Here is a 17,783-nt window from a genome sequence, read left to right as displayed (position 1 = left end):
AGTACAATTTCATGATTTATAGTAGATACTTAAATTCAGCCATTCAGTTTATACTAAGATTGCTTTCTATTTTTAGTAGCATTCCATTCTAATGCAGATGGGAAGACTTCTACCAATATTCCAGAAACAAGTTGAATTGAAAATGAATTGTCTATGCCTATTTCTACTCCATTTGTGTGAGGCAAATAGAAAGACGATAGATTCATGGGTATCTGCTTAAAATCCAGTTTTCTTTTCTTTTTTGGTTATGAAAATTCGATCTGCCTTTTGAACAAATTTAGCAATAATTTAAAATTCTTAGTTATTACTACTGGATTTAAATTGATTTCAAAATACAGTTAATTTGAAATAATGATTTTATCAAGTAGTAACCCTATTTTGTTTTCCAAGTTGATTTATAGGTTGAAGTTTCTTTTTATGATTGAAAAGTATAATTCAAAGTTGTTTTCACAGTAAAAGCATGTTGATAAAAATTATTCCCCATTTTCAATAAACACTAGAGGCTAGTCTCCTTCTCTTAGAGGCAGGGAGCTGGATTAAATTTATTATGTATATCTTGAAAAGTGATCTGTGTGAATACAAGCATGTATGAGTATGTGAACTGTTTAAATACCAGCAAGAGTATACTATTTTTGTTCTTTTCTACTTATTTTATTTAACCATATATTTCAAAAGACGATATCAGTACATTTAGATCTCTTATACTTTTATTATTTTTTGTGGAAATAGAATAAATACAGTGCAGTGCACAAAGTACATATAGTTGAGTAAATCAGCACAAAATAAAAGCCCATCACATAACTACCCAGTTAGCAAAGAGACAGAAGATCATTCCCAACCCTTATGTCCCCCTCAAATTTCTCCCATCTCCCTCCCCTCAAAGAAAACCTCTTCGGAATTTTCATGATCATCTTTTCCCTGCTTTTTCTTTGTTTTACTACCTAAGTATGCATCCTTAAACTTATGGTTTAGTTTTATCTTTTTAGAATTCTTTGCCTGTGTTAGAATGTCAAGTAATTGGATCATGCAGTAGAAATGGTTTCATGTCTGCCTTACTCAGTGCTTTCTATTTGTCCCATCTATTTTATTATTTTTTTCTTCCAAAATTTTCTTCATTCTGGCCTTTACTGCAAATTCATTATTCTATTTTTTTCCTCTACTACCTTGGAAGTTACATTCTTTTGCAGTTCTTTAGCTGGTTAATCATGAGATTGACATACATTTATGGTTCTTAAAACCTTATTTTAATTGGCATTTTACCCTTTTCATGGGTAGAGCAAGGACCTTAGACTCCTTTAAGATACTCTACTCTTTTGAGTCCCCTCTAAACTTTTAAGCCATCATTGTATGTCCTTTAAATCTATTTTAAACATCATTGTGATCATGATTAGTCTGCTAAATAAATTTGACCCCTATTCACTTTTTCATTGCTCTTCATTTTTTTCTAAATCTGCTGCTACTTCTGTCTGAAAAACATGCCTTTATTTCTATTAGCGCAGCTCTACTGGATACAAATTCTGTTTTCAGTGTCTTAAAGTTGTTTATTTCACTTTCTTCTTGAAATATTGTTTTTAGATTATAATTCTAGATTGAAATTTATGTTAATGCTTTAAAGATTTTTTTATTGTCTTCTTCTGGCTTCTATTAACTCTGTTGAAACGTCAACTATGCGTAATTGTTCCTCTTTTGAGAACAATCTGCCTTTTTCATTACTTCCGAATGCTTTAAGATTGTCTTTTCCTTTGGTTTTTAACATTTTACTATGAGGTACCAGGTTGATTTCTCCTTATTCCCCTTAGAATTTTTTGGCTTCTTAAATCTGTAAGTTAACGCCTTTCAGTTTTGGAAAATTCTCTTCCATTATTTCTTTAAATAATTCTTCTTACCCATCCTGTCCTCTTTTTGACCCCTAATATTGTACTTTTATTACACCTTCTCATTGTGTTTTCTATTTCTTACCTTCCTTTCTAATGTTTTCATTCTTTTGTTTCTCTTTGCCTCCTTCTGTATAGTTCTTTTTGACCAATCATATTCCAGGCTACTAACTGTTTATCTAAACAGCTGTTAAATCAATCTATTAAATTATTGCTAATTTCCCAGTTCTTGTAGTTTGTTTGCCACATTATTATGATTTTCAGTTTTCTACAAAAACTATCTTTTCTTTTCTCCTTGAACAAAATAAGTATGATTAAAGTCTGTCTAAAAACTCCAACTTCTGAAGTGCTGTGAGTTTTGTTTTTAGTTATTTCTGTCTGATTATCTTGCCTCTGGGTTCCTGGTTATTTTTGCCAGACATTGTATTTGCAAAAAAAAAAAAAAAAAAAAAAAAATGTAGAAGTAGTTTTCAGCTTGGAATAATATCATCTCACAATGAGGATTTGTGTGTTTGTTTGTTTGTTTGTTTGTTTGTTTTTTGTTTTTTGTATATGGAGTGCTAATATACTGAGCTCATCCTAATCTAATTTCATCCACTCAACATGTGGAAGACAACTAACACTATGCAAGGTGTGATGATGATGCTCCTTTTGAATGATGCTAAAGTCCCTCCTATCATAAGTAGGGAGATACACAATCAGATTTCAATATGGTCTGTGCTTGCTATTTAACACTTACTGTGTACCTGGTAGTATTTTAAGTGCTTTCCATGTATCATCAAGATAATTCTGATAACAGTGATTCTGGGATGGAAATTGCTATTATCCCTGTGTTACAGATGTAATATCGAGTCAGGGAGGAGTTGGGTAACTTGACTTTAAATGGAAAAGCTGGGCTTTGAATCTAAGTAATCTGGTTCCTAACCTATGTGGTAGAGTAAGAACATTCTTAATGGTGAAAAATGCAGGATATTGTTCATGCCAAACCTCTGAGCTCCCATCGCTCAATTCCTGACTGCTGACTATATTAAACCAAAGGGCAAAAGCCATTAATGGATTATTTAACTTGTCTTTTCAAGGGGCAAGTTTCGTGAATGGTCACCAGATTAACTTAAATTGATTTGGTAAGGGAGAGTGTTGTCGAGGTGAATTTAGACTTTTAGTACTATATGATTCTGGGAAATGGTAAAATTTAGAATTATATGAGGAAAAGCAGTTAGAAGTAGCACTCTCAATTTTGTCTAGTAATTATAAATATTAAAATGTATTATCTATCTTTTTTGGCAGTGGTGCTGGGCATTTAGGAAAAAAATCACAATAGGATTATTATATGGAGAGGAAATTCACTGAGATCCCAATTTGTGTAAATTCACTGTTGGGGTTCAGAATTGGGAGGAAGCAGAACTGTGGATTAAGTTTGTGGTCTCCACAGACTACTTTGCACTGAAAGCTGCAAGTATGGAAAAACTGCATCTTAGAACTGAGAATCTTTGCTTGATTCATGTGTGAGATATGTTTTTGTGTTTCTTTTCACAATGACTGCTCAGGCTGCTTCAGCATGAACAGTTGGCTTGGTACCCAGAGAGTGTTTGATTAGCTAAGTTAGGAAGCAAAATACGACATACTATAGTGGAAATTTACCCTGAATAAATGTAGACCATTTAGTTAAATTGCTATTTTCTCAGCATGATAAGGCCTCTTTGGGAGAAAATACCATAAGAACTTTTTTTACATACAAAAGTAAAGAAAACTTTTTTAAGGACCCTGAAAAGCATAACCTAACATATGATTCAAGATCAGCCAACATCACTTGGGAGGGAAAGATGCAATAAAAAATGAAAATGACTGGAGTAAGGCATGAAACTAATTATACAGAGGGCTTTTATGAGTCAGAACTCCTGGGTGCAAGTGACAGAAACCAGTATACAAATCCACCTTATCACAGCCATCAAAAGAAGGGGAAGAGGAACAAATTACTGCCTTTGGCCGACTACATTGCACATCAGTAAATTTACACTTGTTGGCTGCACAGAGGTCCAAAATGTTTTTAGCAGGCCTACATGTACTTTGGAAGCCTCTGAACTTAAGGGGAAAAAGAGAAATGTATCCGCTCACGATAACTGGAACAATAGGCATGGCACTAAATCACACTTTACTGGATCCAGAGGCTGAAAAAAATACCATTGCTGCTCTTGCCCGGTTCCCCCTGCCTTTGTTCTCCGCTCCTTTTCTTTGTGGTCTTAACTCCTCCTGCATATGTGCTCCTTCTGTGTTAGAGAAGAAACACACAGATAACTTTCACTCTTCCTAGATTAGTCAGGTCTGGGACAAGTATTAGTTACCTACTGCTGCATAACAAATCATCCCCAAACTTAGAAGTTTAAAAAAACATTTATCATCTCAGTTTCTGAGGGTCAGAAATCAAGAAGTAGTTTAGCTTGATGACTGTGGCTTAGGGTCTCTTGTGAGATTGCAGTTGAGCTGTTGGCCAGGGCTATAGTTATCTTAAGGGGCTGGAGAAATTTCTTCCAAGCTCATTCGTGTGATTATCGGTTGGGAGGCTTCAGTTCTTTGACACATAGATCTCTCCACAAGACTGTTCACACAGCCCAGCATCTGGCTTCCCTCAATGTGAGTGATCAGAGGGCAAGAGAAACCAAAATGGAAGCCACAGTACCTTTTACAACCTAATCTCAGAAGTAATATATCACTGCTGCTGTAGTCTGTTGGTTACATAGACCCACCCAAGTACAATGTGAAAGAGGACTGAATACAAGGATCTGAATACCAGGAAATGGATTGATCATTGAGGATCATCTTAGAGGCTGGCTACCTACTGTAATAAGCTTAACTCTAAGATGGCCCCGGGATCCTTGCTTCCTGGTATATATACTCTATATCATTTTCTCCTCTTGAGTGTGGGCTGAGCCTGTGAATATGATTGGATATTCAAAGCCTTGGTTAGATTACATTATATGACAAAGGAGAAGAAATTTTGTAGATGTCTTTAAGGTCACATATCAATTGATTTTGAGGTAATCAAAAAAAAAAAAGACTATTCTGGGTGGGCTTGACTTAAACAATGATTCCTTTAACAGAGGATCAGACTTGAAACAATGGAGACAGTCTCCTGTAGGCCTTCAAAAAGCAAACTGCTATGTTGTGGAGAGCCCATGTGCCAGGGAAAGGTGGATAGTCTCTAGCTGCTGAGTGCCTCAGCACTACAGCTGCAAGGAATCTGATTCTGTCAACAGTCAGTGAGCTCGGAAGGGGAATCCAGGCTTCAGATGAGATAGCAGCCCTGCTGACATCTTGCTTACATCCTGATGAAACCCTGAGCACAAGACAGAGTTAAGCTGTTCCTGGACAACTGACCTACAGAGATTGTGAGATAATATATGTGTGTTGTTTGTGTCTATTAAATTTGTGATAATTTGGTATTCAGCAAATACAAGTGCCTACCTGTGAAATGTAAGGGACAGGTAGGTATCATTTCTGTTGATCTTTTTTACATTATTAATTAGGAGAAAGATCCCCAAGGGGAAAAAGGTGCTATTAGAGAAACCAGGGATGGCAAGGGCTGCTAGGCAAACCAAGCAGAGTTTACTGTAACGTTTCAAACCTGAAGACCCTAGCCATTTCAAAGATACGAATCCTCATGCAAACAATGTTCTCCGTTAATGTCTAAAACATTATTTTTAAAATGTAATGTGTGTTTGTATGACCTGTAATGGACTTCGCTGGAGTGTTAGTGAAAACGTAGGCTCCTAGGCCTTGCTCCAGATGTGTCAATTCAATCTCTGTGGGGTAGAGCTTAGGGCTATGCATTATTTTTACTTATCATTTCATAGAGTTTTTTATTTTGTGGATTTTCAAAGTCAGAAAAAGGCTGAAGTGAACTACAATGAACATTTATGCCTTTCACCAAGATTCATCAATTGTGAATATTTTACTCAATTTTCTTTATTTCTCATATACATATTTATGTATGATTTTATAGCTAAACCATTTGAAAGTTACCAGTACCATGACACTTTACTCCTAAACACTTTAATATGTATCTCCTACAAATGAAGTTATATGATCACATACTCTTATCATATTGAAGAAATGAAGCATTAGTATATTATCTAATATGATTTCGTTTTTCTATAGTCATAAAAATGCCCTTTGGATTATTGTTTTTTAAAGTTTGACCCATAAACCAGCAGCTTGAGCATCATATTTTAACAAGAATCCAGTAAGCCCATAGCAATTTTTTTAAATGCCAGTTTATTTTTTTCATACAATATATACATAATATTTTTTTAATTTATAATTTTATTTTCCCCCTCCCCCATCCCTTCTGGTAACCGTTAGTCAATTGTCCATGTCCATGAGTCTCTGTTTGTTTGTTCTGTTCATTTGTTGCTTTTAGGTTTATAGCCCACATATGTGATGTCATGTGATTTTAAACCTTTTCTGTCTGGCTTATCTTGCTTAGTATGATTATTTCAAGGTCCACCCATGTTGTCGCAAATAGTGATATTTCATCTCTTCTTATGGCTGAATTATATTCCATTGTATATACGTAGGACACTTCGGTTGCTTCCATGTCCTGGCCACTGTGAATAATGCTGCTATGAACATCGGTGTGCAAATATCTTTTCAGATATGAGTTTTCAAGTCTTTGGGGTAAATACCCAGTAGAGGGATTGCTGGATCATATGGTAGGTCAATTCTTAGTTTTTTGAGAAACCTCCATACCACTCTCTATAGTGGCCATACCAATTTGCAGTCCAACCGGCAGTGTGTAAGGGCTCCTATTTCTCCATATCCTCTCCAACATTTGTTATTGCTTGTTCTGTTGATTATAGCCATTCTAACAGGCGTGAGATGCTATTTCACTGTGGTTTTGATTTGCATTTCCCTAATAGTGATGTTGAGCATCTTTTCATATATTTATTTGCCATTTGTCCTCTAGGGAGAAGTGTCTGTTCAGGTCTTCTGCCCCATTTTTTATGGGATTGTTCGTTTTTTTGTTGTTACTGAGTCATATGAGTTATTTGTATATTTTAGATATTAGGCCCTTATCAGAGGTATTGCTTACAAATATACTTTCCCATTGGGATAGTTTTCTCTTCACCTTGTTGATAGTTTCTTTTGCTGAGCAAAAACTTTTTAATTTAATGTAGTCCCATTTATTTATTTTTGCTCTTACTTCCCTTGCTTTTGAGGTCATATTCATAAAATCCTCTTTAAGTAAGCCCAAGGTCCTTGAGTTTAGTTCCTAGGTTTTCTTCTATGTATTTTATTGTTTCAGGTCTTATATTTAGGTCCTTAATCCATTCTGAGTTAATTTTGGTGTGCGTTGCTAGACAACAGTCTAGTTTCATTCTTTTGCAGGTGGCTTTACAGTTTTTCCAGCACCACTTATTGAAGAGGCTTTCCTTTCTCCACTGTATATTTTTGGCATTTTTGTCAAAAATTATTTGCCCATATAAATATGGGTTTACTTCTGGACTCTCAATTCTGTTCCACTGGTCCGTGTGTCTGTTTTCCTGCCAATACCATGACGTTTTGATTACTGTCGCTTTGTATTATAATTTGAAGTTGGGCAGAGTGATCCCTTCAGCCACGTTCTTTTTTCTCAGGATGGCTTTGGCAATTCGAGGTCTTTTGTGCTTCCATACAAATCTGAATATTTTTTGTTCTATTTCTTTAAAAAATGCAAATGGGATTTTGATGGAGATTGCGTTAAATCTGTATAATGCTTTAGGGAATATGGTCATTTTAACTATGTTGATTCTTCCAATACAAGAACATGGAATATCTTTACATTTTTTGTATCTTCTTTGATTTTTTTTTAAATAGTTTCTTGTAGTTTTCATTATATAGGTCTTTCACATGTTTTGTTAGATTTATTTGTAGGTATTTTTGTTGTTGCAGTTGCAAAAGGAATTATTTTTTTCCACTTCTTTTTCTGATCTTTCGTTATTACAGTATAGGAACACTATGGATTTTTGAATGTTTGTATCCAGATACTTTACTGTATTTGCTTATTGTTTCTAGTAGTGTTCTTGTGGAGTCTTTAGGGTTTTCTATATAGAGAATCATGTCACCTGCAAAAAGTGACAGTTTGACTCCTTCATTTCCTATTTTAGATGACTTCTATATCTTTCTCTTGTCTGATTACACTTGCTAGGACCTCCAGTGTTATACTGAATAACAGTGATGATTGTGGACAACCTCACCTTTTTCCTGATCTTAGAGGGAAGGTATTTAGCTTTTCAGCATTAAGGATAATGTTGGCTTGTCATCTATGGCCTTTATTATTTTAAGGAACTTTCCTTCTATACTGATTTTGTTAAGTATTTTGATTATAAATGGATGCTGTACCTTTTCAAAGCCTTTTTCTGTATCTATTGATATGATCACATGATTCTTATTTTTGGTATCAGAGTAATATTGGCCTCATAAAATGAATTGAGAAGTATTACCTCCTCTTCTATTTTTGGAAGAGTTTGAGGAGAATAGGTATTAAATCTTCTTTGAATCTTTGGTAAAATTCACTAGTGAAGCCACGTGATCCTGGACTTTTACTTTTTCATAGATTTTTAATGATCGTTTCCATTTCTATACTACTGATTGGTCCATTTAGATTTTCCAGTTCTTGGTTCAATTTAGGAAGGTCATAGTTTTCTAAGTATTGGTCCATTTCTTCTAGGTTATTAAATTTGGCGTTACATATTTTTTCATAGTATTCTTGTATATGATCCTTTGTATTTCTGCAGTGTCAGTTGTAATTTCCCTTCTTTCATCCCTGATTTTGTTTATTTGTGTCCTTTCTCTTTTTTCTTCAGTGAGTCTAGCCAGGGGTTTGTCAATTTTATTAACCTTCTCAAAGAACCAGCTCTTTGTTGCATTTATTTTTTTTATTATTGTTTTTTGTTTGTTTGTTTTCATTTATTTCTGCTCTAACTTTGATGATTTCTTTCCTTCTGCTGACTATAGGCTTCTTTGTTCTTCCTTTTCTAGTTTTTTAAGATGACATGTCAGGTTATTTATTTGGGCTTGTTCTTGTTTTTGGAGATAGGCCTGTAATGATATGAACTTTCTTCTTATGACCACTTTTGCCATATCCCAAAAGTTTTGATATGTTGTACTATCAATATCATTCATTTCTATGTATCTCTCGATCTCCCTTTTTATTTCTTCTCTGACCCAGTTATTCTTCAGTAGTATGTTGTTTAATCTCCATTTATTTGTGGATCTTTCCACTTTCTTTTTTCAGTTGATCTCTAGTTTCAAAGCATTATGATCAGAGAATATGGTTGGTATGATTTCACCCCTCTTATATTTGTTGCGGTGTAGCAATTTTTGGATTGAAGACCTAATCAAGGATCACGTTGCATTTTGATTATCAATGTTTTCTTTACTCTCTAGCATCTTTAGAATAGTCCATTTTTAAAAATTTTTATTAAAAATTCCTTCCTTCTGTTTCCTTCCTCCTCACTTCCCTCCTTTCCATCCACCCTGGCAAAATAATGCAAAATTTAAATGCTCTTCCATGCTTTTAAAACTATAGGAGATCATAAGTTTTCTTGTATGAGCGATACAAGCAAAATGTAATAGAGTGTGGTGGCAAGTGACATCACTAGAAGTTGACAAAGGTTTCATGAAAGAAATGGCATTTCTGTGGATCCTGAAATCACAGATGCTCACTGTAAGGAAAACAAGCTGTAGGGATATGCATGAAGCACTTGAAAAACCACATTTGTTGGTTTCTCTTGAGTAGCTTGTTCAAGAAACAATGAACGTCCATTTTGGAAGGCATGTTGCAGCTTGATTCATAAGCAATCAGAAATCTTAATTAAAAAAATAATTTCCAAGCTCATTAGATAAATGGAGGCTATTTAACTGTGAACAGCAAAATTATCTCTGGGTGGTGAGACTAGTGAGTTTGAATTTTTCTTGTATTTACTGCCAATCTTAGGCAAAAAGGAATCATTGTAAAATCCTGACATGCATTATAAATTTTATACACGAACCTCCCATAACATTAAATATCAACTCAGCATTTAAAACCTTAGAATTATAATTACATAACATATTTTATTCTCCCATATTGTTGTTTTAATCTTCTCCCTATTGTTGGACATTCAAATTGCTTTCAATTCCTCACTGTAACAAACAGCTTTGTCCATATGTCCATTATATCTCTCATTATTTTCTTATAATAGAATCCTAACAAGGTTGCTGAAGCAAAGCTTACAATAGACTCCAAATGGGGTGTGTGCCCAGCTGACATTGATTCCCAAAGAGTCTCTGGCTGTGCCATTGTTCTCCGTCCTTGTCCTTAATCATTCTGATCCAGAAATAGAGCACCTGGATTCAAGCTGCACCCTACCACCCATCAAAAAGGATTCGGAAACCTGACAGAGGCAGAAAAAAGGGAGTCACCTCAAGTAGAGGCCTGGTGCAGTGATCTCATGCTTCTGCAGCTGGTTCTGACATTGTACTGTTCCTGCTCCTCTCCTTACTGCAGCTGGTCTGTGGAGCCCTCACTTGAGTCACGTGAATAACCTTACACTCCTTCCCCCCAAATTTATGTTTTGCTTGTTGTTCTGAGTTCCTTTTTATTTTTATCAAAAAAGAAACCCCTTGCTGATACTGATGCGATTACATATAACAGACACCTAGAGAAAGGCAGTATTAGCCATTGAATCTTACTGGAGTGAAAGGCAGTGAGGCTCCCGTCTATGTTTTGGGACAGAAATGTAAGAGCTCATGGTAAGTGGTAGCCAGATAGCTCATCAACCTCTCACCCTCTGGAAACTGGGCATCACCTTGGGGTGAAGCTCTATGTGTCTGGGTAGCTGTTGCCAAACGAATAGAATGGAGATTGACGAGGCATGCTGGCCACACATGTTATGTAACTGTTACTGGTCCAAGATCTACAGTCATTGAGTGGAGGTGATGCAATTGAAACCTAGGCAATTTCACTCCACAGCCTTGGTTCTTAACCAGTATATATTCCCTTGTCAAAAGCAGTTAAGATTTTTTATATGAAAGGAAGGTAATGTCAACTGCCCTCACCTATAGAGAGTTGCCGAAGATAGCAAATAAAAACACAAGACTCTTAATTAAATTTAAATCCCAGATAACCAATGAAGAATTTTTTTAGTATGAGTGTGTCCCAAATATTGCTCAGGACTTACTTACACTAAAATATTGTTAGTCGTTTATCTCAATTCAAATTTAATCTGATGTCCTATATTTTCTTTGGCAACTGTGCATGGCTCAATCCCATATTGTTTTCATTAGTGCGCTCAGCAACAAAGATTAATTTAAATTCAGCACATACATGCCTTAGAGGGTACAGTGAAGCAAACATTTTAGAGGAAATTTCAGAAATTAAGATTTGTTGAAATCATTGCTATCGTACTTACCAAATAGTGTGCACTCAATGTGCTAGCTTAGGCAGCCAGCTTCAATTTCATGTTTGGTAGCCTGGTGAGTACAGACCATTGTTGAATGCTGTCCTACACTAAGTGACATTGAATTCCTTCCCTTGTATCATCCTGGGGCTTTTCTTGCTCTCAAAGTCTGCACAACTAAAAACATAAGTTTAGATATATATGTATGTGTATAGCATACCTCCTTCTCATTCTGTTCTGCTTTTGCATCTCAGAAGAATCTTCTTTCCACAAGAAATAGATTGCTGAGCCAGGCTGTAGAATCCTTTAAAAATGAACATTGCTAACTGTGGGCTAGGACTGCAGAGAAGAGAGATGCAATGAAAATGGGATCCCTAAACTCAGCAGTTAGGAATCAGGCTGAAGGCAAGTGATTGCAGACTCCAAGTGGGTGTGGTCAGAGATCCAAAGCCAGTAGAGTAATCAGGGCTCAGGAAATAGACAAGCAGAAATCTTTGGCTCAAATTAAACATGAAATCTTCAGGAATTATATTGATGAGCCAGCCTTTAAAGTCTATTTTTTGCTTGCTTTTTTTTTTTTTTTGCATTAAAAAAAAAAATCTTTCAATTGTCATCAATGTTTGAAATGTCTAAACTGGATGGGAATAAGGTATAAATATCCGCATGTACATCTTTCAAGCCTTTAAATATATCCTAGGATGTGATGCTGCTTTTGATCAGCTATTTCAAAGGTATGGGGTATGCAAATAACTACCATGTGGTTCTCTTAATCTAAGCAGCCTTTACAGAAGAGGCAAAAGCTAATTTGGAGACTCTAAAAGTTGCAAAGGATAAATATTTCTATTATGTACTCAGAGAAAAATGTGTTAATTATCATCCCACAGGGACGAATGTGAGTAAACCTAGTTGACCCACAAGTAGTCTTTCAGAGAGAATAACATCCACTTCAGGTATTTACAACAGAGAGAATTTAATGAAGGAAACCAGGTGATAGAGAAGTAAGAAAATCAAATAGACGATAGTGAGGAACTAAGGATACAGTAAGAATCGGTGAGAAGAATTTGTGCTGAGATTCCAGGGATGAGGTCACCTTTCAGGAGCTGGAACCCTAGCAGGTCTGCCTGTTGGGAGCGCGAGGCATGGAAAAGATGGAGCTGATGCTAGAGAAGCTGCCTAACATTCTTTAATCAGGTGGTGATTCTCATTGCAACTGCTGTCCATATCTTGTCTCCTCATTGGAGCAAATTAATGCAATGACTAAGGCAGAGCTGGATATTGAATGGTGCCTGTGCCAATTCCTTATAGGAGAATTGCAATAAGAGCACCTGGATTTTAAAGAAAGGCTTTGCAGATTTTGAGAGCAGAAAGAAGGCCTGTTTCCTTGCTGTGACGTGATTTAGAAAAAATGTCTTCTCTTCTGTCCATATTGTATGTAGAGCATGTTGTTGGTGGCAAAGTATTCCTATTCATTTTGGGCCATATGTTGAAGCAGAAATTGAGGGGGAATGGGTATTATCTAAAGCAGAGCTACTCATAGTGGAGGGTCTGCAGGCTGATGCCAGTCTGTGAGCTGTTTATTACTGGTTCATGATGCAAGAAGTTTAGAAATAGAGAGCATTTAAAATCACTCTGTCAAATTAATATCAAAATCTCTACGCCTATTGTATGTGATAATAAAAAACCAATTCTTTTTATGTTTTTTTTAATTTCATTTTTTAGCAATTCATTTTTATTGCATTTTCCCAATGAATTTGTCCATGACAGATTAGAAACGAAAACTTGCTATTTCTTTTCTACAGGGTTGAGTATCACTGATCTTTATGAGCAATGGCTTTGTGAAATCTACTATTACTCTTGGATGCAGCAGCTGTGTGTAACTTCAGACCACTTCCCATTGTGAAAGAGGTGAGTGAGTTTGCCATTGTTCATGGAGTATTTGGGTGGTGTTAGGTGGAAGCATCTTTGACTACACAGATGGGCAGCCAACGGTGCATGTATAGAAATATACCAATGAACTGACTGTGTAGTGTATAGCTCTTCCTTCCTTGTCATGGCTGACCTTCCCAAGGGTAGAAGTACATAACCAACTTCAGGTGGAAGTTGATTGGAACTGAGTCATCACAAAACAGAACCCAAGAAGTCCCCAGGGTTCCTGTTGTTGGTTTTCCTGAAATTGCCTGGGCCTCTGCTCTTTTTGTAACTTGGTTGTTCTTCCTTCAGTTCTGGAGTTCCCCTATGTCCTTCTAATAAATTTTTCTCTTGCTTAAGTTTTAAATCTGTTGCTTGTAACTAAACTCACCTTAAATGATACAAAATGTCTTGCTGTTGTAAAGGAATTTTAATAAATATTGCCAAATTTCTTTCCAGAGAGTTGTATATCAATGGATATTATCACCATTTTTCCAAGTATCTTTTCCAGAACTGAACATTAAATGTATATCCGTGTGTAGATATCTATGTGTGTACCTACCTACCTACCTATATCTTTGTCATCCTGCTAGGTTGGAAATGAAGCCTTATTTAGATTTTTTCATATCTTTGAATATTATTGAAGGTGAATATGGGGGGGCAAGGTTCGGTGTCAGGACACTTTTATATACAAATTATAATAACCAAATTTAAATTACTTAAGCAAAAAACCAGATTTCATTGGCATACATAAAATGGAAAGATACTGGAGTAGTTTTTAGAATTAAGAATCATGGGAACCAAGGCCATGAGGACATGCTTGGGGAGGGGGGAAGTGCATTTATGTCCTAATTGTATACTATGAAGTTACTTTATTACTTTATAGCCTTATTTTTAAAGGCTCCTTCAAAATAAATATTTATTCCTTTTTTTCTTTGAAAGAAATAGGGAGGAACAAAGGCTCTGGAGAGTTAAAAGAGCTAGCCAAGCTCTTTTCTAGTTGTATAATAGAAAACTTCCATATTTGCAAGAAATGCTTCTGCTGAGAATCAGTTTATTTTCCTTTTAATGTTGACACTAAAAAGAAATAGGAAATTTAAGGTTAATGTGGTTCTGCTGTTAGAAATCTCTTCCTATAAAAAAACATAAGGCACATTAAACTTTCTATAAACTTCCAATGGCTTATAACTAATGTTTGTTTTAGCTTCAAGATTAAAAGTGGTTTTTCTACCATAAGCAAGCAAATGCATGCCTTTAACTTTACTCTGTTAAAAAATGATGTAACACCTTTCAATATTTTGTTGTGGTAGGAGGAGAGATTATTTTGTTCATGGATTTATTTATGTAGACAAAAGTGGAGCCTACTTCCTGCATCAGTAGTTCTTCATCAGGTATAAGTTATTTTTAATTTGCCACTTTGGAATGTATGGAGACATTTGTAGGTCCACAGTAGTTTGAATGTATTACTTAACAGGAAGTTTAAAGGTAGAGAATCCTGAACAGGTACAGGGACTCAAAAATAATACCAACCAGGTTCTTTCCATCTTTCTATCTTTCTGCTCTATCATTCTTGTTACATGGACTTTTCAATCCTCACGCTTATTTCCTCACACCTGTAGAATGGCTGCTGCAGCTCCAGGCATCGAATCAATGCTCAGAAAGTAGAGGGATTGGGTTTGCCATCATTCAACTCTTGCATCTATTCTTCTTACAAGGACACAAGAGTTTCTACAGAAATCTTCCCAAGAGACCTCTGTTTATGTCCCATTGTTCAAAACAGTCTCAAAATATGTTTGTTTGAGTTCGTTTGTTTCCAGTTTAATTTTAGTATAGGCATACCTTGGAGATATTGCGGATTTGGTTCCGGACCACTGCAGTGAAGTGAGTGTCACGATAAAGTGAGTCATAATCTTTTTGCTGGTGGAAAGAAAAACACCCAACATCTGTGAAGTGCAATCAAGCAAAATGCAATAAAACGAGGTATGCCTGTAATTCATTTCAGATACAAAGCAGTGCAAAAGGCTGGCCACACTTTCCTGCTTCTCTTGGGCTCAGAGTTAGGAGGAGGAAAAGGCAGACATATAGACATTATAACTGCAGTTCCATACTCAAGAGTTGTGTAAACATGTTTAGTTGCTGGACTCTCAATTTCCAAAAAAGTTTGGAAGTTCTGACTGGATTCCACCCGTCCCAAAACCCAGCTCTTCACAATGATCATCACCCCAGCTCCTTCTTTCCCAAGTGTGGAGGATGCTCACTCCCACACTGACACAAATCATGGTCATCTCCTTTCCTTTTCCTTACCCTTTCTCAGTTCTCCTTTTAACTAGAGGTGGTCGCATCCTGCACAAGGCTAGACAGAGAAGGAGTTCTGTTAGTGAGGGAGGAGGAAAATGGTACCTGTCTCTGTCATGATGTCCTTTCACATTTTATCCATTTCACACTATAAAGTTTGCTTTTAAATGGTTTTCTATCACATTTACTTCATTGATGCTTACAGGCTGGCTCTTATCTGCTATAATCCTGCTGGTGTGATCTTTCTAAAACAAAAATCTCACTTCATCATTAGTTTTCTGTTTCCTTAGTGTGGCTTGCAAGAAAGGTCATGATCCTAGCCCTTGCACGCCTTTCCAGCTTTTTCTCTTCCATATGGCCTGCTTGTATTTTCTCTCTTGCAGCTGTATAATTTTGTTCTACTGTCCACTTGAATAACTTCCCTCCTCTATTTCCCTCTACTCTTTTATAGGCCAGTTTCTCTTGAGCTTTCAAAAAGCTGACGCTTCAAGAAGCTTTTCTTAGCACCCCGCCCTCACCAAGCTCAAGTATTTGCATAGCTCTTGGCAGGAGTCCTTATCTTTGTATTATGATTTATTTGTTAATATAACTCACCTATTTTTGAGTACCAGATAGGTTTTAGAGATTAGGGACTGTCTGACTCATCCCTGTGCAGTTTGTGACCCATAGGAGATGTTCAAACTGTATGTTTTTATTGGTAGGAAAGATGTGAAGCTTGTGGGATGACAGAGTGGGGTCCCATACAAGGAAAGATCTAATTTTGTTTCCTAGGAGGTCAGGATAAAGTTAAAGTATTTTATTTTCTCTCGTTTCTCAGAACTTTAACATTTTCTGACTCTAATTTAGGAATGGATTGTGAGTAGCACATACGACTGAAGCAATGGCACTTCACAAACAAAAGTTATTTGGCAGAACTGACACTGAGCTGTACAGAAAACTCATTAGTACAAAGCCAACCTGATAACTACTGTACTTTGAAAGGCCAGCAGTTGTCCTCACCCCCCCCCCCCCACACACACACCCCACAGTGTACCAGGTAGTTGGATTAGCTGTAACTTTAAATTCTAAGGACTGAAGCCTCTAATTCAGGTGTACATGGGCACAAGCACTGAAGGAAAGCAATCTATTATAAAGCATCACCTAATAAAAGCTCTAAGCAGTGCGCTGCTAGGAATAATTCTTGTCAAGATTGAGTTTTGACTATTCTTCACACCAAATCCTTAATTCTGATATTTTGTTATAGGTCACTCAATCCCAACACCTTAATAAGTAGATACGAAGAGGAATTCTCCTGGATTTGAGAAGCACACACAGGGACTGAGTCAGAATGGTTAATCTCCTATTGGAGAATGAGAAACAGTAGATATATCACCATACAATGGGATTCTAATATCAGAATTAGATGATAAACCTAAACCAACATAAGGAAAGAAGCCTTCCATTGCAGTTGAACCCAGATTCTTTGGCCTCCACATATTGCTACTCCTCCTCTGTGTTATAGAAACCCTCTGTGGTGAAAATTCATCATACCATTTGAGAGCTTTCATTACTTTAGTCAAAATCCTTACATGTGGCATAATCAGGTCCAGTAGTTAGTCAGGCTTTTTAAAAAAAGATATCCAAATTTAATTTTAAAAACATTCAAAATATATAAATATATAAATGTCTATTTTCTGGTTTTGTGAGTGGAAGACATCAAAGCCTGTTCCGAGTATGGGGCCTGCTGTTTGATTTCCTGAATTATCTTTCTTGCACCAACTAAATTACTAATGTACCATTCAGTATTTCTAGTTTTTGTTTCTTGAAAGCACCTACAGAATTTTGCATTCAGGTTGTTACAAAAGAGTCCAACTCCATCTAGATCTTTATAATTTGCTTTAAATCTTTCACTATTGTGTCTCCCACACCTAATCCAATACCAGAATTTTCTTCCCTCCTTCTTTGTAATTTGCTTTTATTTAGCCTTCTAAAGTATTCATCTTTTTCAACTTAGTTGTTGGAGAAACACATTTGTCTTCCCATTTAGTCAATTAACAACATTTAGTTAAATTATTTAATGATAATACACTGAACTGATGGGGGTGGAAACACACAGAGATAGCAGACTAGCTTCCCAGAGGCATTTGGTATGCCATTAAGCATCTATCGGTGTGTTCTATAGAGGGAGAGGTGAATATTTCCAGAAGGCCTAGACCTTAACATTTGCACATGTTCAAAACTCACTTCACTGAATAGAGACGTGTTCAATTGCTCACTGCCTTTATGTGCTCTACAAAACACCTGCCAT

The 17,783-nt window shown here is 36.2% G+C and overlaps 1 protein-coding gene across 1 annotated transcript in view; it reads left to right on the top strand.

The window, feature by feature from the left end:
- HHLA2 (HERV-H LTR-associating 2) overlaps positions 1 to 17,783 on the top strand; it is a 104,597-nt gene that overhangs the window by 69,608 nt on the left and 17,206 nt on the right. Inside the window, 1 exon segment of the mRNA XM_036219475.1 lies at positions 13,093 to 13,198. The gene's annotated coding sequence lies outside the window, so the exon portion shown is untranslated.

This window comes from Rousettus aegyptiacus, unplaced genomic scaffold (genome assembly GCF_014176215.1).
Source record: "Rousettus aegyptiacus isolate mRouAeg1 unplaced genomic scaffold, mRouAeg1.p scaffold_m13_p_4, whole genome shotgun sequence".
Taxonomy (NCBI): domain Eukaryota; kingdom Metazoa; phylum Chordata; class Mammalia; order Chiroptera; family Pteropodidae; genus Rousettus; species Rousettus aegyptiacus.
The sequence above is the reverse complement of the archived record's forward strand: the minus strand, read 5'-3'. Positions and strand labels throughout refer to the sequence as shown.